Source organism: Macaca nemestrina, chromosome 9 (assembly GCF_043159975.1).
Source record: "Macaca nemestrina isolate mMacNem1 chromosome 9, mMacNem.hap1, whole genome shotgun sequence".
NCBI lineage: Eukaryota > Metazoa > Chordata > Mammalia > Primates > Cercopithecidae > Macaca > Macaca nemestrina.
Window position 1 is genome coordinate 94,393,676 of NC_092133.1, and position 26,948 is coordinate 94,420,623.

The following is a 26,948-nucleotide window of genomic DNA, read 5'->3' on the forward strand; positions in this document are numbered from 1 at the left end:
CAGGGTATAGATGCTGGGGGAGGGACAGGAGCCAGCGCCCCTACCGGAATCGGAAGCTGTGGGTGCGCGCCGGGGGGACGGCTTTGTAGCCACGTAGCCTTCGGCTTTGCCTCCTGCCATGTCCCACAGGCCTGGAGAATGTGGCCCCAGACTGAAATGAGGAGAAGGTGGCCCCGCCGAGGGTGAGTCTGGGGAGGCTGGAGTGGGGGCTGTGAGGGAGGCGCCTGGGCAGGAGTCTCGGCCTCAGCTGGGAGCAGCATATTCAGTGTATAATGTGAGTAACAGGTCTTAACTGTTTGTGTTATTAGTGACAAAGACTTCCTTCCGTTCAACCGCAGGCCGCTAGGAGTTATGTTTTGGGGGAGTCGAGAGTTAAACGCGGATTTTTGACTGTGAGGAGTTGACATCCATATCTCCACGTTGTTCAAGGGTCAGATGTATTTTAGAGCACTGGTGTGAATCACTTTGGGTCCCACTTGTTGAAAATAGGCGTTGACATTTGGAGGCGCCTCCTTGTAGTGAACAGGTACTACTGATCTCTCTCTTCCACGTACTGGCCTTTCCCCAGCTTCTGTAGAACCCTGTTTCCTGGAGTTTACTTACATTCTTTAGTCAATTCTTCTCAAATTCTTCTGAAAGTGGGTTTGGAGGAAGGGAAGAGAAACCTGCAGTCTTGACTGTGTTCACGTTTTGGTTCTGATTCCCTTGTGTGGTCCACATTCAGATTGGGGTCCTTAATGAAATCCGTGGCTTCAACTCTCCCTGCATGCCAGCATCACCCAATCGTGTATAGTTAATCTCGAACTCCCTTTGCACCACGAACTCCCATCTCTAGGCGTTTAACAGGAATTGGACACTGAGCATGTGATATTTTTCCCTAAACCTGAATGCATCTTCGTTTTTCCTTGTTTCCCTGTGTGCTTGTCCCCTGCCCAACCACTGGCACCACAAACCTGCATGCCTAAAATTCATCCACCTCCTTTGTAATGGCACCCAACCAGCACATATAGTCCTTTTAAATGTCTCAGTTCTGCATTTGGAAAATTACACATTTTGACTGTCTTTTCACTTCACTGCCTTTCCATTACTCTAGGCCCTGGTGATTTCTTCATTGTTGGACTAATGAGCTATGAGTGTTTACTCTCCTAGTCCTTTTTCATGCTCCTTAAAACCTCAGGCAGAATAAGTGGAAATTAAACTCGTGAGCATTCAAGGACACCCCACGGCTTTCAGGATAAAGTTTGTATGGCTTAGCTTAATGCCCAATGACTTTCACACTCCTCTGTTGATAATTTCAATCTCTTGAAATTTTCTCAAACAAAAATAACTAACATTTATTAACAACTTGGTGTTTCCAGTAAATACTTTCAGCAATTAAAGTCATAATTAAAGTAACATATGCAAAAACCCTATCAGTACTGCTTTTATACTTAAAGTTTTGTTTAAACATAACCCTGTTTACTTGTTTATATGTTGTCTATGGCTGCTCTCATGCTGCAATGGTCGAGTAGAGTATGAAACAGATGATGTGGACCACAGATCCAAACATGTTTACTATTTTGCCATTTTCAGGAAAAGTTTGCTGGATGACTCCTAATCTAGGGGAATGTCTGTGTTACTAGTACAGGAGATCTATGCCAGCCAATGTCAGATAAACAAGTTGATTATATGGACAATTTGTCATATACATTGTCATACACATACAAGCACATTTCCAGTTTTTGTAACTATTAACGATTTATTTTCTCATTTAGTTTGCTCCCTGTAACTTTGAGTGGCTCAACCATTCATCCTGTTTTGATTTCTTGATACCACTTACCCTCCTTCCAGATTATTTAATCAGGTGATTTTATATTATACCTCAGTAGGGTCGTGAGACTCTTGTTTGTTTACATGTCTCTACGACCCTCTTTGTTGTATCATAAATGGACTGATGATATGTAAAATGTACATATTCATGGAAATAGCATTTGTTCCGAGTGACAAAACTATTTATAAAATGAGGATTGTAATTATGTGTGATATTTGAATTCTGTACATGTATATTTCTGTCCTTGGATTGGATGCAGAAAAGGGGTTGATTTTGGCTTCAGCCATGGTTCTTTCCTCAGAATCCTAAGGTTAGTTGCTCTAGGCATGGGGCTGTAGGATGAACATCCCAAGGTGACAGTCATTGTTGATCCTTACACCTTATTCTTGTTGGGATTTTTAGTAAGTGTATTCGTATTTTAAGAGCTGTATTAGTTATAAGAAGAAATAGAATCAATTTTTATTTTAAAATGTTTCAATTTGAAATAATTGTATACTTCAGAAAAATTGAAATAATATTAACAGTATTTCTGCATACCCTTCATCTATCCTTAATGTTAATGTTTAACATAATCATAGAACAGTTATTAAAGGTGAAAAACTCATACTGAGTCAGTACAGTCAAGTAATCTTCAGAGCGCATCTGAATTCTCCCTCCGGTACCCATTTTCTGTCCTCAGTGCACGTAGTTCTCATTTTTCCTCAGGCTCCTCCAGTTTGCATAATTTCCTCATTATTTCTTTTGCATTCATGACCTTGATACTTTTTAAAAATCATACTTATTTTGTAAATATTTTGTAGACTTCACTTCCATTTGGGTTTGTGGAATGTTTTGTTATGAAGTAACCTTCCATCTAATCATGAGGAAACATCAGACAAATCCAAATGGAGGTCCAGTCTATGAAATAAATATGATTCATGTGGCAGGAATGCCACAGAAGTAATTTTACATACTTCTCAGTGCGTTTTATCAAATGGTACGTGATGTTGCCATTACTGGTGATGTTAATCTTGGTACAGTGGTGGCTGCCAAGTATTTTTCCCTTTTTAGCTGAAATGTATCCTATGGGGAGACATTTAGAAATATCCAAATATCCTGTTTGATATCATATTCTCCCCCCCTTAATCCTAGGACCCATGAGTAGATTTTTACCTACAGCAGTTATTACAGTGGAGATTGCCTGATGATTTCTTTCCATCATTCCTTCTGTATTTATTTGGAATGCTCTAGTAGGAAACAGCAGTTGCTTCTACACCACTTGTTTATTCAATTATTTATATTATTATGGACTCATGGCAGTTTTGTGCATTCTTTGGATTATGATCCAATGCTAATATTATTTATTTTGTTTTCAGGTTGTGTCAACTGTTGGGGTGATCAGACCCAACACCAGGCCCGTGGGGGCTATGAAGTCTGGCGGAGTCAAAGGAATGAGAAAAGACAAGAGAGAAAGTGGGACCATGGGGCCAACACTAGTGTGGAGGCTGCAAAGGCTTCGAGTTCTGGGAGCCTATTTATTGGTGATCAAACAAAGAAACAGGTGGTGAGGATGTGGAGATTGAAAAGAAGCAGTGTATCAAGTGAATGACCTACAGTTGTGATGGTTTAGCATTTTCTTTGAAACATATGGCTGCTTGAGATAAAGGGAGTGCTAGAAGCAAGGAGTCAGCAATTCTAGACACATTCCAAAGGCCACTAGGGGTTTTAGATCCTGGACCCTGGACATGTTCCAACCCCTGCCTCAGCTTCTCTTCCAACCCTCAGCTTTTCTCCCAACAATCAACATTGGCCATTGAGAACCCCTTCAGGTTGGCACCTGTTGCCTTTTGATGTGCTGTCAACATTTTTGAGTTATTCCTTATTTATAGCATCACAAAGCATTCCAGGCTTATCATGCATCTTCCCTGACCTCAGCCCTGAAATTAACCCTATTTCTAGGAAGCCCTGGTTCATTAACTGGAGAATGGTACTGGAAACCATGATCTGAGCACTAGGTGTGCTCATTAGCATTGGAATGTCATTTACTCTAGGATCTCTCCATTAACAGAGCTAGGAGCTCTGTGTTGGTATACTCACACATGCATTAACATTTGTCTATACCTATCTGACTGTGTACCTACCTACCTACTTATAAAAACTGTGAGTTCTTATTGTTGCCTTTGGTTCCATTCTAACACCACCAAGTTTATTCTAGCTTTTCCTTCTTTGTAACTTCTAACAGTGAGAAAATCGGCTTTTATTTTCCAAGATATGTTCACTTGTTTGTTCCTGGTGTGTGCGTGTGTGTGTGTGCATGTGTGTGTATGCGTGTATATAGTAGACTGAGAATTGTGAAATCGTATGCTTGTTGAGAAATAAATTTACTAATTAGAAGATAGTATTTGTGGGACATTTTTTTTGTCTTTAGCTTTCAACAATGAAAATAGAGTTTTCCAGAATTACTTAGGCTACTTATGTTCTTCCCCACCTTTTTCTGCGTGCTCATGTTATTAGATTTCCTTTTATTAGATTCCCATTTCATTAGATTATCTTTTATCCTTTTTAGATGTCTTATGCACAAATGAGCAGATAACATGTATAATTTTTAATATCCCCTTCTCATTATATGAAGTTCAGCCTATACCACGTGTGTGTGTGTGTGTGTGTATATATATGTTTATATACACATTCTCACTCTGTATTTTGCAATTTTCTTTCTGCTTAACAATATAGCCTATATTTTAGAACATATTTAAACTTACTTTCATCTTAGCATGCTGTGATAGCAAACATTTTCATTATTTTTCAGCCATGGGATTTTGTCTATATTCACTTCAGAAATGTAAAAGTAAAGCATCAACATTAACAGAAACACTGTCTTTTTGAGGGTTTTCTCTTTTTTCTTTTCTTTTCTTTTGAGACAGAGTCTCATGCTGTTGCCCAGACTGGAGTGCATTGGTGCGATCTCCACTCACTGCAACCTCCACCTCCCAGGTTCAAGCAATTCTCCTGCCTCACCTTCCCCGAGTAGCTGGGACTACAGGCGTGTGCCACCACACCCGGCTAATTTTTGTATTTTTAGTAGAGACGGGATTTCACCATGTTGGCCAGGCTGGTCTCGAACTTCTGACCTCAGGTGATCTGCCCACCTCGCCCTCCCAGAGTGCTGGGATTACAGGCATGAGCCACCACACCCAGCCGAGGTTTTGCTTCTTAAAACTTAACATTTTGGGGTCACTCAGATATTTTCCCACTGTAAGACTTATGTCAAAGTAGTATAAATTTTTGGTAGTAATTTAAATGTCTTTATTTATAAATGCACATTTATGTTTCATTTCTAGCTGGTTGCAGTGTTTGATGAGCAAGATCTACATCATGGAGGTGATGACACCAGTGCCAGCTCCATGCATAGCCAGAGCCTAGAGAGATTTACTAGCGCTAGTGAGCTTGGCACCAACAATATCTCACTCAGCCTTTCAGTCTGATCAAGCAGCAAGTGAAATTGAGGTCACATATTCAGTACTTCATGCAAGTAAGTAAAAGCTCTTTCTTCTCTGCATACTTCATTTTTTTTTTTTTTGAGACGGAGTCTTGCTGTATTGCCCAGGCTGGAATGTAGTGGTGTGATCTCGGCTCACTGCCACCTCTGCCTCCCAGGTTCAAGCAATTGTCCCTGCCACAGCCTCCTGAGTTGCTGGGATTACAGGCAGCTGCTGCCATGCCTAGCTATTTTTTGGGTATTTTTTAGTAGAGATGGGGTTTCTTCATGTTGGGCAGGCTGGTCTTGAACTCCTGACCTCAGATGATCTGCCCACCTCGGCCTTCCAAAGTGTTGGGATTATAGGTGTGAGCCACCGCACCTGGCCACTTCATCTTCATTTGAAGGATGCAAAGTTTTGTCATCCATTCTTGCTTCTGCAAATGCAAAGAATTCATTTCTTGAACAGATAATAGAATTTGTTACCTGTTTTTATCCAGAATTCAGTTTAGAACCTTGGCAAATGTCTTGCAAGAGAAGTAGTCACATTAAAGTCACATTTTAATGAATTAAACTTACTTTAGTCAACTTTTCATGGCAGAGCAGGGTCCATCAAGGCAGGGGGATAGAAAAATATTTAAACACTGGTATGGCCCAAGTCCTAACCGATTTTAGTATATGTGCTGCTGAAGTAAGCACCCAAGTCCCAACCAATCTGAATGAACCATTCTACCATACCCAGCCAGTATTAATATTATTCATAATAATATCTTAATAAATGATGAAAATTCAGTAAATAAAAAATGAATATAAAATACCTAAACATAAGTGTGTCGTAAAACACTAGTTGAGGGTTCTAAACATACCAAGAGTAACTGTTTCAAGTCGCTTTAAAGCATTGCAATTTGTACAACCAAAAGGAAATATATCCTAAGGAAAACATGAATTGCCAAACAAGGACCCTAAAACTGTTTTTTATTGGTATTGTTCATCTTCAATTTGTAGATCGGTATTATAGGATGAAGGAGATGAGGAGCAATAATACTTTAATTCTGTCATTCCTGGTGTCATTGAGGACCTAGGATTCTTAGTATAGAAAAAAGGGGATACAGATAAAAGTTACAAAGTAATAAACAACTACTTTATAGTTCTCAATTTGGATAGGACAAGTCATCATGGATTCATGTTTTTTTTTTTTTCTTTACAACCTACACTTTATTGATTTTATAGCAGGAAATTAGAATGGATAAGATTAAAAACTTAAAGACATTGAACTGTCCCAGAATGATAACTTTAGAACTTGAATGAATTCAGAAATCTGAAAATTTAATGAATTTAAGTTATATTGTGGAAATTTCAAATTGCTTTAGAACTGGATTTAGTCCATGTCTTTCAATATCTCAGTGTGGTGGTTTCACAGACCTACGACAATACACAGAAATATTTGATACTTACAGGTTGCTATTTATAGATTTTCTTCTTGTTATTTGGTTTGAAAGTACATATGTATTGGTTATTGGCCATCAGTAATAATTTCTTGAGCTCATGATTGATGCAAAGCATTGTGCTAGGAGTTATGGTGGATACACAGAGGTTTAGAACTATGATCCTGTCTTTAAGGAGTTTGCTATCCAGTTAGGTAGGACTGATGGGAGTTCCCCCCTTCACCATTTGCACATTTTGTGCTGAGAATTTACTGATCACCTGAAGTATATCACAAAAACTGCTATACATTTTCTGTGTGCTAACTCATGTAATCATCAAAATAAATAGTCTGTAAAGGAAACTGAAACTCAGAGGCATAGTTTAACTTGATTCATGTCATGATATGTTTTAACTCTCAAAAAAAAAAAAAGAGAGAGAGAACCCAGAAGGAAGGAGAACTCCTGTATGTATCACAGAAAAAGGCACGAATCAAAGACCAACTTAGTAAGGCAACATTTCTCATATCCAGGCTATATTCTGGAAATAACAATTTTTTATAAAAAAGAGATCAGAGTTTCTTGGAGAAATGCCTGAATTTAGGTCTGGATGGAAAATGTATGAGATGATTCTCAATCTCCCTGACATATCATAAAATAAGGATGCTATGAAACATAACTAGGGTATATTAGAGGGCCTAGGAGATGGCATGATGCTCCTACTGTCCAAAAACAGGACAATTGGAACATCAATTAGTATAGTAACAGCAATAAATGCATGGATTTGTAATTATAATAAATAAGTTTACAAGCAAGAGAAAGGCTGCCAGTTATCCAATTTATTATTTGGAAAGCTGATAAGGGAATAATTCATCTATTCTGCATTTCCTGTGTGGGTGGTGTCACTGGATAACTAACAGATCAAGGGGAAGTCACTTTTTATGTAAGTATTTCAGCGAATAAATGAAAATATAATGATAGCATTAGAATATTACTATTTTGCAACTCCTGGTGAAATAATAGATCTAGGGATTGATCATTGTATGAAAGGACAATAAAAATTGGGGACCCAATTTACTATGACAAAAGAAAAAAATTAAGCTGAAAGCTGAGTCATGCAAGAAGCTGCCTTTCCTTGGCTTTGTAAGCAGTTGCAGATAGGAGTTTAAGCATTTCCACAGGTAGCTACCCTGTTCATCTTATCTAATCAAGTGCTGATTTATTGAGCATAGGATCAGTACATAATTGACTATTTCCCTACCTGCTCCTTTTCTCTTGCAACATGAGGATCACCACACACTTTCTGTTTCCTCTCTAGGTCACTTTTCTTTTTTAAATATTGAAGCCTTCAAAATCATCTTTGGAGAAAATCACAGACCACAGACTGTTTCTGTGATTCTGTGTTTATTTCTTCTGGGCATGTTCTTAACCTTGGCAAAATAAACTTCTATCTTGATTGAGACCTGGCTCAGATACTCTGGTTTTACAATTGCTATGGTCTTAATGTATGCCTCAAAATGTATGTGTTGAAACTCTAATCCCTAAGACAGCAGTGTTGGGAGCTGCAGCCTAATGGAGGTGTTTAGGTAAAAAAGCCATGTATTTTTTGGAAAAACTGATAAAGGAGAGAATAAATTATTTATCTATTCTGCATTTCCCATATGTGGGTGGTATCTACTACACTGTAGTAGATGAGGGGGATGTTACTTTTTATATACATACAAAATAGCTAGGTCTTATGTAAGTATAAAAAGAGCTTGAAGGATTGGGTTTACTTTTTGTCACTCTTCTGTCACGTGAGCACATCACATCCATCCTCTCTCCCTTTCACCTGCCTCCCTGTGAGTATGTAGTAGGAATGTCCGCTCCAGAGGCCTCTTGATTTTGGACTTCCCAGCTTGCAGAACTGAGAGAATAAATTTCTGTTCTCTATATGTTACCTAGGTTCAGGAATTCTGTTATAGTAATAGAACACTCCCAACTGGAGTTCTTCAGCACACCCCAGTCCATCCCTTCACTACCCCCCTGACCTGTGCAGTCTTACATGCCTTTATATCAGAAGCCCACAGCTAACCCAGAGGGCTTCAGCTCTGCCCTGCCTGACTTCCTAGGAAGTCCCCCTCTCCAACCACCCTGAACGGAACACTGTCTGAAGGTTCTCTCTAACCATTTTAAAAAGAAGAGAAATTTGTCTGACAGAGAGGTTCTGGAGAGGAGGCCAGCTTCCACATCAGAGGGTGATGGCAGTTTGGGCTGGACTGGGATAAAACAGTGCTGTCCCGGGGCTAGCTATGTGATAAGGGGCTCCAGAAAGTACAGTGATGGTCCCCTGGGAGGCTTTCTCCTCTCCTGTCTGCAGGTTCCTGGTGAAAGGACCTATTGGCCACTAGGGTATCTGAATATGTGTTTACATGTGTGTATGTGTGTGTCTTTTGTGTGTATGTCAGAGTGATGTGTGTGTTCTTGGCTTGATTTCTTTCAGCATGAAGCCCACTGTTTTGCTGAATGTATCTCACTGTTTCCTGAAATTCAATGCATTCAGCTGACTCAAGGGTCCTGGGGCCTCACTGTGTCATATTTGCACAAGCCTAGTGTCTGTGCAGACTGTATGCTGGAGTTCAGTTGTAAGACCCTTTTGATCCCTTATCCTAACCCTGTAATAGAAAAGCCATTTCATTCAATGGAATAGAAACTCAGATCTAATGGAGAGATGGTCTAATCTGCCATACACTGGAGCACTATCCAGTGATTTTGTTTTTGTGGCATTGGTGGAAATTTCCAGGTTCTCTAGATGGTGGGCAGAGACCTCACTTTTTAAGAAACTCCCCCACTCCGCCCCTGCCAATGAGGACACTGCTTGAGGACATTCCTGTTAATGTTAAGTAGAAGAGATCCTTTCTTTTCTTTTCTTTTTTTTTTTTTTTTTTTTAGATGGAATTTTGCTCTTGTTGCCTAGGCTAGAGAGCAATGGCCCAGTCTCCGCTCACTACAACCTCTGCGTCCCAGGTTCAAGTGATTCTCCTGCCTCAGCCTCCCAAGTAGCTGAGATTACAGGGGCACACCACCACGTCCTGCTAGTTTTTTAAATTTTTAGTTGAGATGAGGTTTCACCATGTCAGTCAGGCTGGTCTCAAACTCCTGACCTCAGGCAATTCACCTGCCTCAGCCTCCCAAAGTGCTGGGATTATAGGCATGAGCCACCACGCCTGGCCAAGAGATCATTTCTTGATGTTGAATTTCAGGTCAGGAAGCCAGCTCCTGCATATCAGGGTGGCGGTGCTTGGGCTGAGACAGGTCTAGACAGCACTGTCAGAAAAGGGGCTCAAGGAAGTAGCTGTGAAAGGGCCCTGGGATGTTTTCTTCTCCCCTCTCTGCAAATGTCCTGGAGGGACATCCTGTTAGTCACTTTGCGGGGTGTGTGTGTGTGTGTGTGTGTGCGTGTTCATCACTTGGTTTTGTTTACGTTTTTGTTTTTCTTCATGAAGTCTGCAGACTTGCCAAAGGTACCTTGATGTTTTCTGAAAGCAGAGCCAATGACCACACTCCAGGGACTGAATCCTCAAATCTGTGGTATTTGCTAAGGACAGGTGTATACCTGCAGACAGTGTGATGGGTTTCAGGGCCAAGGAACACTAGTTTCTGTGCCCTGTTTCTATGTTAAAAAGACATTTCATTCAACTGGATAACGGTAATTCTGGAGAAGAAAAGGTCTACTCTGCCATAGGATGGGACAGCAGCCTGCAGTTCAGAACACTGGTGTGTGTCTGGAAATTTCCAGGGCCTCCAATTGCTGGTAGAGGCCCAGAAGGTAGGGGGTATTTGTCTGCAGATCAAAGGTGAGGGTTCTGCTCACCCCATTATCTTGGCCATGTGTGGACCCTTGAGTTTGCAAGGCTGGATGTCCTGACTGACTGTGCCGTAGGAGGGTATAAGAGACTGAAGGTGACACAACTATAGGCTGTGGGGATGATGTTCATAGGAAGCCCCCCTGCTGCCTGTGGCAAGAGGAAAGAGTGAAATGCTTGGGGCTGGGAAGAGGCAACAAAAGTCTACAGAATCTGTTGTCCTCAGTTCATCTCCCATCCTAGTCCAATCATGGCCTAACATCCTTAGCTACAGATTGCAGAGGAGACTCTGCGCATTTGTGTTCATATGGCCTTGGATGTTGGCAAATTCAGATTAGTGCCCAGGCATCTGTGCCTATAACTCCAGTTTCAATGGGCTCAGGACCAGGCTCAAGGGCCTCCAAGCTTCCTCCAGTTTCCTGGTGTATGCATGTGCAATATACTCCCCTGCCCTGGGTCTTTTCTGCCTCTTCTTGCCAGTTGGGTTAGAGCTAGTTACTAACGAGTGTTTTCTGAGACTTAATAGAATGCGCTCAGACCAGTTGGAGACTTTAAAAGGGCTACATGATAGTAATAGATTTTTAAAGATTCATTATTATTTTAGAGTAGATCTGAGTGTACAGCAATATGGAGTGCAGAGTCCAGCATTGCCATATACCCTCAATTCCTGTACACTTTCGGGTCACTCCACAAACAACCTCTTACACCAGAGTAGAATATTTATTATAGTCAGTGAACTTACACTGACACATCATCACCCAGAGCGATACTCTTGGTGGCACACATTCTAAGGGTTTGGAAAATGTATAACGAGAATGAAATATATGATGAATGTATTATAGCTGTTATGATATCGTGCAGTATATTTTCACTACTGTAATAATCTTGTGCTCCATTTATTTATCCTTTCTTTTCCTAACCACTGGAAACCACAAATGTTTTCACTCTGCATAGTTTTGCATTTTTCTGAATGTTATATACTTGCAATCATAGAGTAGATAACTTTCCAGGTTGGCTTCTTTCAGTTAGTAATATGCATTTAGTATGTAATACGCAGTTAGTTATAGCTCATTTCTTTTCAGAGGTGATTAATATTTCATTTTCTAAATATACCACATTTGTATTTATCATTAAGCTACTTAAGGACATCTTGGTTCCTCCTAAGTTTTGGCAGCTATTTTAATATGTTAAGATGCTATAAACATCTGTGTGCAGGTTTTCGTGTGGACATAAGCTTTCTGGTCATTGGATAAAGACTTAGAGAGTGCAACTGCTGGATCACATAGTAAGAGTACGTATAGTTTTGTAAAAAATTGCCCACATTAGGAGAGCCTTTACGATGGTAAAGGAGAATGTGTTCACATACTGAGAATCAATCCCACGAAGGAGGTAGAGCTTGAAAATCCAGAAACAATGACGCAACCATAAGAGCTGTTAAAAGATACAGTTAGGCACTTTGAAACATTACGAAGTGTATTTGAGGATTCAGAAATTTATAAAGCAGCCCGAGACTGCAAGCACCCCAGAGCTCCCACAGAGAGGCTTAGGGAAGGTGGGGGAAGACCCTTATATGGTGAATGTGGAAGAAAAGAAAATACTTGATTGGGTAAAATGGAGCAATGGCCTCATTTGGAACATTACAGTGGAAAGTCTCTAGTTAGTTGCTAGTTGTTGGTTTCTGATGGGTTAAACTTAAGTTTCCTTTCATTATTTATACTGAGTCAAGTTTTGGTTTGTTGAAGGAAGAACTGAGTGTACTGGAGCCACCTCAGCCTCATAGCCATCTGTTTATTTGATCATTTTTAACAGAGAAGATCCTTTTAAAAATAACTGTTGCCCCAGCTGGAGTGCAGTGGTGTGATCACAGTTCACTACAGCCTCAACCTTCTAGGCTCAGGTGATCCTCCCACCTCAGTGCTCCCCACCCTGAGTGGCTGGGACTACAGGCATGTGCCACCACATGACCATGCTCAGCTACTTATTTGTTTGTATTTGTTTTAGAGATGGGTTTCTCTAAGTTGCTTAGGCTTGTTTTTAAAATCATGGGCTGAAATAGTCTGCCTGCATTGGTCTCCCCAAGTGCTGGAATTACAGGCCATCTAAATTTTTTATCTCAGATTTGTGAGCAAAGGAGGGGTACTTTTTCTGACATGATGAGGCAGAGAAAGGTGGGATGAGCGCATCCTGTGCATATTATTTTCTTAGGTGATGGGAAGATGATCGGCTCTTGCCTAACGGGATATATTTTCTCCTTGAATGATTTGGCAAGATATCAGGTGAAAGAAGTTGAATAAAAGTTAGAAGAACATAGAAAAGATTGGTTATACATGTTGAGTTTCTGAAGAAATGATGTCATTGGAGAAACAAAACTTTTATTGATTTTTAGAAATATTCAGGGCCAATTTGTTGTGTAAGTTATTTGAATTTATGATGTACCTCTGACCACTTTTTGATATTTTTCTGATTCAGCTGAGTGGTGTCATTGAGCCAACGCAAAGTGGTGCTCATCCAGGGATGAGATTTTGCCAGAGAAAGGACGAGCATCGAGTCAGGGGGCTTAGTTATGAGAAAGAGATTATCTAAAATTGCTTAGGTGGGAGAGAGATTGGATTTTTGTGTATTTGGTATTTGGGAGAAGAGGGGTATGTGCATGAGATGTATCGTTTATTCTCTTAAGAGAGAAAAATTAGGGGATTAATGGACTGTAGTTCTGGACAAGGTGGAAAACTCTTAAAGTGGAAGTATTGATGCAAGTGCTGTGACAGACTGGAATGGTGCAGTCAGTCCCTTCATCCGTAAATCAGTAGAATATTAGCAGTTCAGACTCAAACCTTGTAAAAAATAGGTGGAGAAAAGGAAGTCCCTCACAGTAACTGGCGCCATAATCAAGACAGAATGTTTCTAGAATAAATGGAGTTATCTGCTTTCAGCCCCAGGTGGTAGCTATTGTCTGCCCTGATGATATGTGATAATAATTTGTGATCCCAATGTCTTAAAATAAAGTCACTCATCTCCAGTAGAATTATGTCCACAGTGAAGATGTCCCCTCATACCCAAAGAGATAAACATGCATGAATGAACTGAGGTAATAACAACTACTGCTGCCTGGGATCATAAGAGACCTGAAATGAACTAACAGGAAGTGAAAGGTGGCTGAGAAAATGAGAATGGACCCATCTGCAGAGGATCATAAGACCAGCAAATACAAGGTCTTGCCCAAGATGCCTTCAAAAGCTTTGTCCATGAGAACTCTAAGGACTTCTGCATACCTGGTGGCTGCTGCTGTGATCTCTGCCCAAAAGGAGCCTCTGACCAGTATCTAAAGGGCTTCTGGACCCACTGGACTCTTCTGGAGGTACATTTGTCTGCGGAGTCATCGTTGTGGTTTATTTACTCCCTTTATTACTGCCTGTGTGTAGAATGATAATTGCCTAATTGATTGTATGAATAACTCTTGGTACATGGTAAATCTGAGCATATGTAATTGTCTGCCATGTCATTGTGAAACCTCACAGCATCAGTCCGTGTCAGCACAACCAGGCAGCTTGCACCTAATGCAAATCTCAATGGGCATAGTCTACAGGCACCTAATGACTCAGGTTCTTTAACAGTCACTAATGAGTGTATCTCCAAGGAATAGTCCAACAACACATGGCTGGCCTGACTCAAGGTAACTATATGTCCAGTCCAGGGTCATACTGAGTGGACATCTGCCAACCACAGGTCATTCCCCCTGCCTGCCATTGAGCATTCAAAAGTGACTGGTGTAAGCAGACATTAGTGAGCTTGTTCAACTCAGTATTTGCTGCTTCTGATGGGATCACACTCAGGATCTAGGTCATTGTGCCTTATTGGAGTCCTACACATTTTACTTGCAAATTATATTTGAAAATTAAATGACCATGTTGCCAGTCATTCACAAAACGTTTTTAAAAATTGCATGCTAGAACCCGTATTAACATCCTGTGACCTGTAGAAAACAATAGAGAAATGTATTAGACAAAAAGTTCTGGCAAAGACCAGTGTAATACTGGCCTGACTACTTAACCTCAGGCATTGGTCACATTAACTCACAGAGCTAAGAAAAATAAAAAGTACTAGTCTTGTTAGTCTTGTTACTCAAGACATTAGAAACTATCGATTTAGATAGATAAAATATTTTAGCGAACAAAATATTACAATGTCATCCGAAAGAATATGTCCCTCTTCCAGAGAACCTAGGAGGTTATCATGACCTCTGGAAATCCTGACCAGCAATAACAGTGAAAGTTTCATAGCTGCCTGAGTGCAGAAATATAATCTCTACTGAAAATAAGTTTTATACTAGGCAAGAATTTCAAGATATCCATAGAATTTTTGCTCACGAAGTCAAATCACATGTACAAATTCCATATGGTCTAGGAGTTTATGGTGGTAAATTCATTATGCTTATGGGAAGTGAAGTAGGACAAATGACTGGAATAGCAAATAACTCCAGGATTCATGATGAATTAATTGCTAGAGCACAAAATATCCAAGACCTTCATGACTTATGATGGGGATAGGTAACAGAAGTTGGATGAGACAATACCCACACGTGATTCCCAGGTTTACCTAAAAGTGGAAGACTGTAGACGATGCCATTAAGATATCTCATGAATATGGAAGATTATTATTCACTTCTGATGTGACAGGACTTTATAGGGCACCTGAAAAAATTTTCATGACAAACCACTTTTACAAAATGTCAGGTTATGATATCTAAGATGAAACCAGAGTCACAGCATTCACATAATATACTGTACAACCTTGATCTCTTGACTGTTGCAAAATGTTTCTTACCTCTAAACCAAAGTTTCATTTTATAATTTAATTTTTCTCATTTTTTCTGCCCTCTCAGCTTAAGAAAAGATCATTACAACCTTTTTTGTATGTTTTCATATATGCTTGCAAAGGGTTGTAAAATTTTATTGTGACTATCCTTGCTTTAAGCCGAAACTTCCCTAATCTTTCTTTTTTTTTTTTTTTTAAAAATTTTAATATATTTTATTTAACTAAATATATATAAAATATTTCAGCAATCAATGAAATTATTAATGAGATATTTTACAGTTTATTTTTTAACTCTTTGAAATTTGGTATGTATTTTGCATTTATAACACATTTCAGTGAAGACTAGCTACATTTTTTTTTTTTTCTTTTTTTTTTAATTTATTTATTATTATTATACTTTAAGTTGTAGGGTACATGTGCATAACGTGCAGGTTTGTTACATATGTATACTTGTGCCTTGTTGGTGTGCTGCACACATCAACTCGTCATTTACATCAGGTATAACTCCCAATGCAATCCCTCCCCCCTCCCCCCTCCCCATGATAGGCCCCAGTGTGTGATGTTCCCCTTCCTGAGTCCAAGTGATCTCATTGTTCAGTTCCCACCTATGAGTGAGAACATGCGGTGTTTGGTTTTCTGTTCTTGTGATAGTTTGCTAAGAATGATGGTTTCCAGCTGCATCCATGTCCCTACAAAGGACACAAACTCATCCTTTTTGATGGCTGCATAGTATTCCATGGTGTATATGTGCCACATTTTCTTAATCCAATCTGTCACTGATGGACATTTGGGTTGATTCCAAGTCTTTGCTATTGTGAATAGTGCCGCAATAAACATACGTGTGGATGTGTCTTTATAGCAGCATAATTTATAATCCTTTGGGTATATACCCAGTAATGGGATGGCTGGGTCATATGGTACATCTAGTTCTAGATCCTTGAGGAATCGCCATACTGTTTTCCATAATGGTTGAACTAGTTTACAATCCCACCAACAGTGTAAAAGTGTTCCTATTTCTCCACATCCTCTCCAGCACCTGTTGTTTCCTGACTTTTTAATGATCGCCATTCTAACTGGTGTGAGATGGTATCTCATTGTGGTTTTGATTTGCATTTCTCTGATGGCCAGTGATGATGAGCATTTTTTCAAGTGTCTGTTGGCTGTATGAATGTCTTCTTTTGAGAAATGTCTGTTCATATCCTTTGCCCACTTTTTGATGGGGTTGTTTGTTTTTTTCTTGTAAATTTGTTTGAGTTCTTTGTAGGTTCTGGATATTAGCCCTTTGTCAGATGAGTAGATTGCAAAAATGTTCTCCCATTCTGTAGGTTGCCTGTTCACTCTGATGGTAGTTTCTTTTGCTGTGCAGAAGCTCTTTAGTTTAATGAGATCCCATTTGTCAATTTTGGCTTTTGCTGCCGTTGCTTTTGGTGTTTTAGACATGAAGTCTTTGCCCATGCCTATGTCCTGAATGGTACTACCTAGGTTTTCCTCTAGGATTTTTATGGTATTAGGTCTAACATTTAAGTCTCTAATCCATCTTGAATTAATTTTCGTATAAGGAGTAAGGAAAGGATCCAGTTTCAGCTTTCTACTTACGGCTAGCCAATTTTCCCAGCACCATTTATTAAATAGGGAATCCTTTCCCCATTTCTTGTTTCTCTCAGGTTTGTCAAAGATCAGATGGCTGTAGATGTGTGGTATTATTTCTGAGGACTCTGTTCTGTTCCATTGGTCTATATCTCTGTTTTGGTACCAGTACCATGCTGTTTTGGTTACTGTAGCTTTGTAGTATAGTTTGAAGTCAGGTAGCGTGATGCCTCCAGCTTTGTTCTTTTGACTTAGGATTGTCTTGGAGATGCGGGCTCTTTTTTGGTTCCATATGAACTTTAAAGCAGTTTTTTCCAATTCTCTGAAGAAACTCGTTGGTAGCTTGATGGGGATGGCATTGAATCTATAAATAACCTTGGGCAGTATGGCCATTTTCACGATATTGATTCTTCCTATCCATGAGCATGGTATGTTCTTCCATTTGTTTGTGTCCTCTTTGATTTCACTGAGCAGTGGTTTGTAGTTCTCCTTGAAGAGGTCCTTTACATCCCTTGTAAGTTGGATTCCTAGGTATTTGATTCTCTTTGAAGCAATTGTGAATGGAAGTTCATTCCTGATTTGGCTCTCTGTTTGTCTGTTACTGGTGTATAAGAATGCTTGTGATTTTTGCACATTAATTTTGTATCCTGAGACTTTGCTGAAATTGCTTATCAGCTTAAGGAGATTTTGGGCTGAGACAATGGGGTTTTCTAAATATACAATCATGTCATCCGCAAACAGGGACAATTTGACTTCTTCTTTTCCTAACTGAATACCCTTGATTTCTTTCTCTTGCCTAATTGCCCTAGCCAGAACTTCCAACACTATGTTGAATAGGAGTGGTGAGAGAGGGCATCCCTGTCTTGTGCCAGTTTTCAAAGGGAATTTTTCCAGTTTTTGCCCATTCAGTATGATATTGGCTGTGGGTTTGTCATAGATAGCTCTTATTATTTTGAGGTACGTTCCATCAATACCGAATTTATTGAGCGTTTTTAGCATGAAGGGCTGTTGAATTTTGTCAAAAGCCTTTTCTGCATCTATTGAGATAATCATGTGGTTCTTGTCTTTGGTTCTGTTTATATGCTGGATTATGTTTATTGATTTGCGAATGTTGAACCAGCCTTGCATCCCAGGGATGAAGCCCACTTGATCATGGTGGATAAGCTTTTTGATGTGTTGCTGAACCCGGTTTGCCAGTATTTTATTGAGGATTTTTGCATCGATGTTCATCAGGGATATTGGTCTAAAATTCTCTTTTTTTGTTGTGTCTCTGCCAGGCTTTGGTATCAGAATGATGTTGGCCTCATAAAATGAGTTAGGGAGGATTCCCTCTTTTTCTATTGATTGGAATAGTTTCAGAAGGAATGGTACCAACTCCTCCTTGTACCTCTGGTAGAATTCAGCTGTGAATCCATCTGGTCCTGGACTTTTTTTGGTTGGTAGGCTATTAATTATTGCCTCAATTTCAGAGCCTACTATTGGTCTATTCAGGGATTCAACTTCTTCCTGGTTTAGTCTTGGAAGAGTGTAAGTGTCCAGGAAATTATCCATTTCTTCTAGATTTTCCAGTTTGTTTGCGTAGAGGTGTTTATAGTATTCTCTGATGGTAGTTTGTATTTCTGTGGGGTCGGTGGTGATATCCCCTTTATCATTGTTAATTGCGTCGATTTGATTCTTCTCTCTTTTCTTCTTTATTAGTCTGGCTAGTGGTCTGTCAATTTTGTTGATCTTTTCAAAAAACCAACTCCTAGATTCATTGATTTTTTGGAGAGTTTTTTGTGTCTCTATCTCCTTCAGTTCTGCTCTGATCTTAGTTATTTCTTGCCTTCTGCTAGCTTTCGAATGTGTTTGCTCTTGCTTCTCTAACTCTTTTAATTGTGATGTTAGAGTGTCAATTTTAGATCTTTCCTGCTTTCTCTTGTGGGCATTTAGTGCTATAAATTTCCCTCTACACACTGCTTTAAATGTGTCCCAGAGATTCTGGTATGTTGTATCTTTGTTCTCATTGGTTTCAAAGAACATCTTTATTTCTGCCTTCATTTCGTTATGTACCCAGTAGTCATTCAGGAGCAGGTTGTTCAGTTTCCATGTAGTTGAGCAGTTTTGATTGAGTTTCTTAGTCCTGAGTTCTAGTTTGATTGCACTGTGGTCTGAGAGACAGTTTGTTATAATTTCTGTTCTTGTACATTTGCTGAGGAGTGCTTTACTTCCAATTACGTGGTCAATTTTGGAGTAAGTACGATGTGGTGCTGAGAAGAATGTATATTCTGTTGATTTGGGGTGGAGAGTTCTGTAGATGTCTATTAGGTCTGCTTGCTGCAGAGATGAGTTCAATTCCTGGATATCCTTGTTAACTTTCTGTCTCGTTGATCTGTCTAATATTGACAGTGGAGTGTTGAAGTCTCCCATTATTATTGTATGGGAGTCTAAGTCTCTTTGTAAGTCTCTAAGGACTTGCTTTATGAATCTGGGTGCTCCTGTATTGGGTGCATATATATTTAGGATAGTTAGCTCTTCCTGTTGAATTGATCCCTTTACCATTATGTAATGGCCTTCTTTGTCTCTTTTGATCTTTGATGGTTTAAAGTCTGTTTTATCAGAGACTAGTATTGCAACCCCCGCTTTTTTTTGTTCTCCATTTGCTTGGTAAATCTTCCTCCATCCCTTTATTTTGAGCCTATGTATGTCTCTGCGTGTGAGATGGGTCTCCTGAATACAGCAGACTGATGGGTCTTGACTCTTTATCCAGTTTGCCAGTCTGTGTCTTTTAATTGGAGCATTTAGTCCATTTACATTTAAGGTTAAGATTGTTATGTGTGAACTTGATCCTGCCATTATGATATTAACTGGTTATTTTGCTCGTTAGTTGATGCAGTTTCTTCCTAGCCTCGATGGTCTTTACATTTTGGCATGTTTTTGCAATGGCTGGTACCGGTTGTTCCTTTCCATGTTTAGTGCTTCCTTCAGGATCTCTTGTAAGGCAGGCCTAGTGGTGACAAAATCTCTAAGCATTTGCTTATCTGTAAAGGATTTTATTTCTCCTTCATTTATGAAACTTAGTTTGGCTGGATATGAAATTCTGGGTTTAAAATTCTTTTCTTTAAGAATGTTGAATATTGGCCCCCACTCTCTTCTGGCTTGTAGAGTTTCTGCCGAGAGATCTGCTGTTAGTCTGATGGGCTTCCCTTTGTGGGTAACCCGACCTTTCTCTCTGGCTGCCCTTAAGATTTTTTCCTTCATTTCAACTTTGGTGAATCTGGCAATTATGTGTCTTGGAGTTGCTCTTCTCGAGGAGTATCTTTGTGGCGTTCTCTGTATTTCCTGGATTTGAATGTTGGCCTGCCCTACTAGGTTGGGGAAGTTCTCCTGGATGATATCCTGAAGAGTGTTTTCCAACTTGGTTCCATTTTCCCCCTCACTTTCAGGCACCCCAATCAGACGTAGATTTGGTCTTTTTACATAATCCCATACTTCTTGCAGGCTTTGTTCATTTCTTTTTCTTCTTTTTTCTTTTGGTTTCTCTTCTCGCTTCATTTCATTCATTTGATCCTCAATCGCTGATACTCTTTCTTCCAGTTGATCGAGTCGGTTACTGAAGCTTGTGCATTTGTCACGTATTTCTCGTGTCATGGTTTTCATCTCTTTCATTTCATTTAGGACCTTCTCTGCATTAATTACTCTAGCCATCAATTCTTCCACTTTTTTTTCAAGATTTTTAGTTCCTTTGCGCTGGGTACGTAATTCCTCCTTTAGCTCTGAGAAATTTGATGGACTGAAGCCTTCTTCTCTCATCTCGTCAAAGTCATTCTCCGTCCAGCTTTGATCCGTTGCTGGCGATGAGCTGCGCTCCTTTGCCGGGGGAGATGCGCTCTTATTTTTTGAATTTCCAGCTTTTCTGCCCTGCTTTTTCCCCATCTTTGTGGTTTTATCTGCCTCTGGTCTTTGATGATGGTGATGTACTGATGGGGTTTTGGTGTAGGTGTCCTTCCTGTTTGATAGTTTTCCTTCTAACAGTCAGGACCCTCAGCTGTAGGTCTGTTGGAGATTGCTTGAGGTCCACTCCAGACCCTGTTTGCCTGGGTATCAGCAGCAGAGGCTGCAGAAGATAGAATATTTCTGAACAGCGAGTGTACCTGTCTGATTCTTGCTTTGGAAGCTTCCTCTCAGGGGTGTACTCCACCCTGTGAGGTGTGGGGTATCAGACTGCCCCTAGTGGGGGATGTCTCCCAGTTAGGCTGCTCAGGGGTCAGGGACCCACTTGAGCAGGGAGTCTGTCCCTTCTCAGATCTCAACCTCCGTGTTGGGAGATCCACTGCTCTCTTCAAAGCTGTCAGACAGAGTCGTTTGCGTCTGCAGAGTTTTCTGCTGCTTTTGTTGTTGTATAGTTGTGCCGTGTCCCCAGAGGTGGAGTCTACAGAGATAGGCAGGTTTCCTTGAGCTGCTGTGAGCTCCACCCAGTTCGAGCTTCCCAGCGGCTATGTTTACCTACTTAAGCCTCGGCAATGGCGGGCGCCCCTCCCCCAGCCTCGCTGCTGCCTTGCCGGTAGATCACAGACTGCTGTGCTAGCAATGAGGGAGGCTCCGTGGGTGTGGGACCCTCCCGGCCAGGCGTGGGATATGATCTCCTGGTGTGCCTGTTTGCTTAAAGCGCAGTATTGGGGTGGGAGTTACCCGATTTTCCAGGTGTTGTGTGTCTCAGTTCCCCTGGCTAGGAAAAGGGATTCCCTTCCCCCTTGCGCTTCCCAGGTGAGGCAATGCCTCGCCCTGCTTCAGCTCTCGCTGGTCGGGCTGCAGCAGCTGACCAGCACTGATCCTCCGGCACTCCCCAGTGAGATGAACCCAGTACCTCAGTTGAAAATGCAGAAATCACCGGTCTTCTGTGTCGCTCGCGCTGGGAGTTGGAGACTGGAGCTGTTCCTATTCGGCCATCTTGCTCCGCCCCCCCTAATCTTTCTTTAGAGATTGTGGAATAGCATGTTAGTTTCCTTTCCATATCCAATTGTTTCTTCTGTATTCGTTACCCTAGCCATATGATTATGTCTTTTGAACCTCCCCTGCAGCTAGGTATGGTCGTGTGACTAAGTTTTAAGTCAATAATTTGTAAGCACTGTGCTATGAGTACCTTCTAAAAAGCCTTCCTCCTTCTTTTGTCCCTCTACCGTATTGTCTGGAATGAAGATCCAATAGCTGGAGATCAGTAGTCATCCTAGGTAAAGCAGGCAGGGGTGATGGGCAACACAGTCTGTTAACTCCCTTACTAGAAGATAACTTTCACAAGAATAAGAACCTTGTTTATGTTGGTCCAAGCAATATCCCCAAAACTTACAGTGTGTGGCATGTTTGCTAAGGGCTCAGGTACTAAATGGGTATTGAATGAATGGATGAATTAATTAGTTGACTTTGGAGCCATAAATAAACAAGGTCTCTGCTCATTTCACAGAATCAAACTCCTGATTAACTCAAATCACAGTACTCTAACTTATTTCTCTTTGCTTTCTCAGACTTGCCAGTGTCATGGTAGGATAGGATTTTTCTTAATGGACTTCAATATTGCCTTCAATCAAAATGTTTTAAAATCTATTTTCGTAACAATGTTTCCCAATATTTTCCTGTTTAGAGAGTTTAAAATTCTTCCATTTTTAAAGTCATGGATATCTGTGGGCTGAGTGCGATGGCTTACGCCTGTAATCCCAGCATTTTGGGAGTCTGAGGCGGGCAGATCATGAGGTCAGGGGTTTGAGACCAGCCTGACCAACATGGTGAAACCCCATCTCTACTAAAAATACAAAAATTAGCCGGGCATGGTGATGTGCGCCTGTAATTCCAGCTACTTAGGAGGCTGAGGGCAAGAGAATCGCTTCAACCTGGGAGGCAGACGTTGCAGTGAGCCAAGATTGTGCCACTGCACTCTGCCTAGGGGACAGAGTGAGACTGTCTCAAAAAAATAAAAGGTAAAAGTAAAGTCATGGATACCTGTTTTTGAGTGTGTCTGTTGTTAAGTGCAGGCACTATATTGTAGCTTTAAATAGACATCATCTCAAGTCTGTAAGAATTATCCAAAATGGTATCTAATGATATTTCAGACACTATTAATGCAGATTGTAGCCACTAGATCCTGAGGGTTTTACTAGATATTGGTTACTGAAACTGAACTTTCTTGAACTCTTTTTTTTTTTCCACCATGATTTCTGCATTTCAGTGTATCACCTATTTTTGTCCTCGAACTTAAATATTTTCAACAAAATTAAATTACATATGAATCATCCCTTCTTTCCTGATTTTTGAAATTACCGATTGCTTCCTATGATGATGATTCTTCTGGTCCTTTTTGTAGTTAACTTATGTTAGAGTTTATGAATATTCACACATTTTGGAATTGCGTATAATTTTCTTCTTAATTATTTTTTCCTCTTCGCTGAAAGTTGTTGTTATTTCTTGTAACTCTTTGTGGGAAAAATTAAACCCATGTTTCACTCTTTTGATACACTTACTGGTAATTGAACTCCTTGATTTATGCTCGAATTGCTTTTCCAGTTACCCACTTTTATGGAAGACATTATTTGGGTTTTGTTTAGTGTAACAAGCTGTTCTGTTGTTGTTGTTAGGTGTATCAAGAAGTGTAGACTTTTCTATACATAGTGTCGTTTTTCCCACAGTAGGTTTTTGAAAAGTCTGTTCAAATAAAGGTCATCAAAAGATCTCTTCCTAAACCTTTGCTCTACCAGAAATATCTCTTGAGTGACATGGTCCTTTCTCCCTTCTTGCTTTTGTGTAAGTCCAAAGCTAATCTGCCCCTGATCTGGATTGCTTGCATTTGTGTCTTTTGGGGGCCCTTCTGCATTCGTTCTTCCTTTTCTTCTAAACTCAAAACTGTATTTTCTCTGTTGGCTCTTTCCATTTAACACAGAAGTATACTCACCCTTTTTGTTGAATCTTGGTATAAAAGGCTTTCTTTACCATATTTACCCTTTAACTACTACCTACATCTCTCTTCTCAGCCAAATACTTGGGAAGAGAAGCCCTCAGTTTGTGTCATTGTTTTCTCACCTGCACTTCAATACTTTACCCACTGCCTGACATCCAGCTCACTCACATGCACACAAGCCCAATCACTAAATTATCATAGCTGATTTGTAGCTTTCCTGCCCTCCTGGCAATATATTTGACTCTGTGCATTGAGATAATGCATATTGAGTACTTATTGACCACACACTGTGTTAGGTGCTGCTGTTATAGAAATGAAAAGCAGACATCATCTCTTTTCTAATGACTTATGGAGGCAGTCATTCCTGATTTATATGCAGGTCTCTTGACTCCCAGTGCTCACTTTTGCAAGCTTCACTTAATGCCGTGGAAATCACCCTATTCTCCAGGGTTTTTTCTTCCCAATTCTTCTTACTATACACCACTTCTCAAGGCAGTCACTTCCATGTCCATGGCTTCAGTTGCATTCTCTATTCTCTGAGGACAATAGAATTTTAAATGTTTTGTTTCATGTGTTAGCTTTATTTTATACAAGATGCCTCATTTGCCATAACCATAGATTCAGAATTCCTCCATGAAAGTAATAAATGAAAAATGGTGATATTATTAGCATGCAAATTTTAGGAAATTTCCCCAGTTACTCTTAATGGTTTGATTTAGTATGTGTGGTTTTTTTTGAAAACATATGTTGGGATGTCACAAATTGACTTAGCCTACAGAGATTTACATTCAACTTTTGACCATAGAATTCCATTTTATGTGACACTGAGAGTAAAAAATACCTTTTCCTCCTTACCTATTTCTTTTCCTGCATTCTCTGCCAGGAGGAAGGCACCACTATGTACCCAGTCTTTTCCAGCAGAGTCTGAGCAGCTGTGTTTTCCCTCTACTTCCCCTCTTCTTTCACATCTCATGACCAAGCACTTCCTATTCCATCTCCCAAATGATCAGAAAACATTTTCTTCCACTTCTGTTACTGCCACTGCCTTTATCATTACTCTTCTTTTAGATAAAATCTCTTAATTGGTCTTGTTACTTCCTGCAGTCCTTCCTTATAATACAGACCACTATACACACACCTGACAGAGACTCTACAACTTTGTGTGGTTCAATGACTTGAATTTTCAGAATAAACTTGAAACCATCCCAGCATCAAATTTGGGGTCAAATAGAGGTGAATCTGTATCCCAGATTTATACCCTGTCCAGCAGTGTGGTCTCAGAAAACTGAACTCCTTAAGCCTTTTTGTATCTGCTTACATTCATTAAGAGTTAGGACTGTTTTGGCCGGGTGCGGTGGCTCACGCCTGTAATCCCAGCACTTTGGGAGGCTGAGGCGGGCAGATCACGAGGTCAGGAGATCAAGATCATTCTGGCTAACATGGTGAAACCTCGTGTCTACTAAAAATAGAAAAAGTAGCCAGGCATGGTGGCAGGTGCCTGTAGTCCCAGCTACTTGGGAGGCTGAGGCAGGAGAATGGCGTGAACCTGGGAGGCGGAGCTTGCAGTGAGCCGAGATCGTGCCACTGCACTCCAGCCTTGGTGACGAAGCAAGACTCCGTCTAAAAAAAAAAGAGTTAGGACTGTTTCACACATACAGTGACTGGCATGTAGAAGGGACTTAATCAATGTTGAATGAAGGGGAGGTATTTTAAAATCCATATAAAAAAATGTTTTTCTTTTAAAAATGTACTAATCTACAGTGTCACTTTCCCTCCAAGCTTGACTTCCACCTTTACTTTCTGATATGGTTTGGGCATGTCCCCACCCAAATCTCATCTTGAATTGTAATCCCATAATCCCCACGTGTTGAGGGAGGGACCTGGTGGGAGATAACTGGATCATGGGGACAGTTTCCCCCATGCTGTTCTCATGATAGTGAGTGAGTTCTCATGAGATCTGATGGTTTTATACGTGTTTGACAGTTGCTCCTTCACAAGCTCACACCCTCTGGCCTGCCGCCATGTAAGAAGTGCCTGCTTCCTTTTCCACTGTGATTGTAAGTTTCCTGAGGCCTCCCCAGCCATGTAGAACATGAGTCCATTAAGCTTCTTTATAAATTACTCAACCTAAGGTACTTCTTCATAGCAATGTGAAAATGAACCAATACAGTTTCTGATAATCATGCTTGAGTAACTGGGGAATTCATACTACCTGGGATTAAACTGTGGCCCCAGCCTGAGCAGTCGTGTGACCTTGGGGAGATAACTTACCTTTTCCATTTCAGTGTCTTCTGTAAAACCTGTAAAATGAGATTGTTTAGGGTTAAATGAGCATAGCACAGTTAGAACACTGTCAGGCACATACTGATTGCCAGATGTTGAGTATTCATCTTTATTGAATTAGGACTGTGGTACCCCACTTTATGGCTCTCTATTTTGTATGACAAAATCATCCTTAATGCTTTGTTAGTAAAAGAGAGAAAATCTGAAAGTCCTTGCCATGGAATGGGAGAAAAGGGAGTTGGTAAGTTTCAGCATTTCAGAACTTGGAGGAACAAGTTAAGTTTCTATTTTATGGAGAAAGAGATGGAGGCAGGATGGGTCCTAAGGTGTCATTCAAGACACACAGCCATAACTCTTTATTGAGAGTAGAGCTAGGGCCCAGGGACTGCTGTGGTCAAGTTGCAGACAAAAACGATCACTCATTGGAAGACAGGAGAGGAGTATTTAGTTACAAAAGCAGTCAACAATTCAGGTGTATCTACATTCAGTGAGCAAATAAAAGTTGCTCAACTTGGTTGCTAATGGGACCCACTCTACTAACTGAGGGTTTGTATAGAACTCAGAGGAAGATGGCTTCAAATAAGGAACCACCTTGTGCTTTTCTTAGGACTGAAAAGATCAGGAGGCTGGTGATGAATGAAAACCTTAGTCCCACTGGCACTGCACAAGGGGCCAGGAGAGTAGCAGCAGCATAAGCCACAGGGTGGGGCAGCCCAGGCAGGGGCATTCTGAGCTGTGGGGGAAGTGGGGCAGCCAGAGTGGGGCATTGTGAGCTGTCAGGGCGGGCATTGTGAAGTGTGGGGTGGGG

General features: G+C 40.5%; 2 long non-coding RNA genes across 3 annotated transcripts; one reads left to right on the plus strand and one right to left on the minus strand.

Annotated features, from left to right (window-relative positions):
• Positions 1–31: 31 nt before the first annotated feature.
• Positions 32–15,128, plus strand: LOC139356344 (uncharacterized). The gene is made up of 4 exons (XR_011608091.1): positions 32–182; positions 3,166–3,353; positions 5,131–5,321; positions 8,007–15,128. It is a non-coding gene; the product is annotated as an uncharacterized lncRNA (long non-coding RNA).
• Positions 13,840–26,838, minus strand: LOC139356345 (uncharacterized). Of its 2 annotated transcripts, none has more exons than XR_011608093.1 (4): positions 26,732–26,838; positions 26,129–26,157; positions 15,127–15,221; positions 13,840–13,942 (listed from the first exon to the last, which is right to left on the minus strand). It is a non-coding gene; the product is annotated as an uncharacterized lncRNA (long non-coding RNA). The 2 variants fall into 2 exon arrangements; XR_011608092.1 differs by lacking the exon at positions 13,840–13,942 and adding an exon at positions 14,374–14,503.
• Between the last annotated feature and the right edge of the window lie 110 nt (positions 26,839–26,948).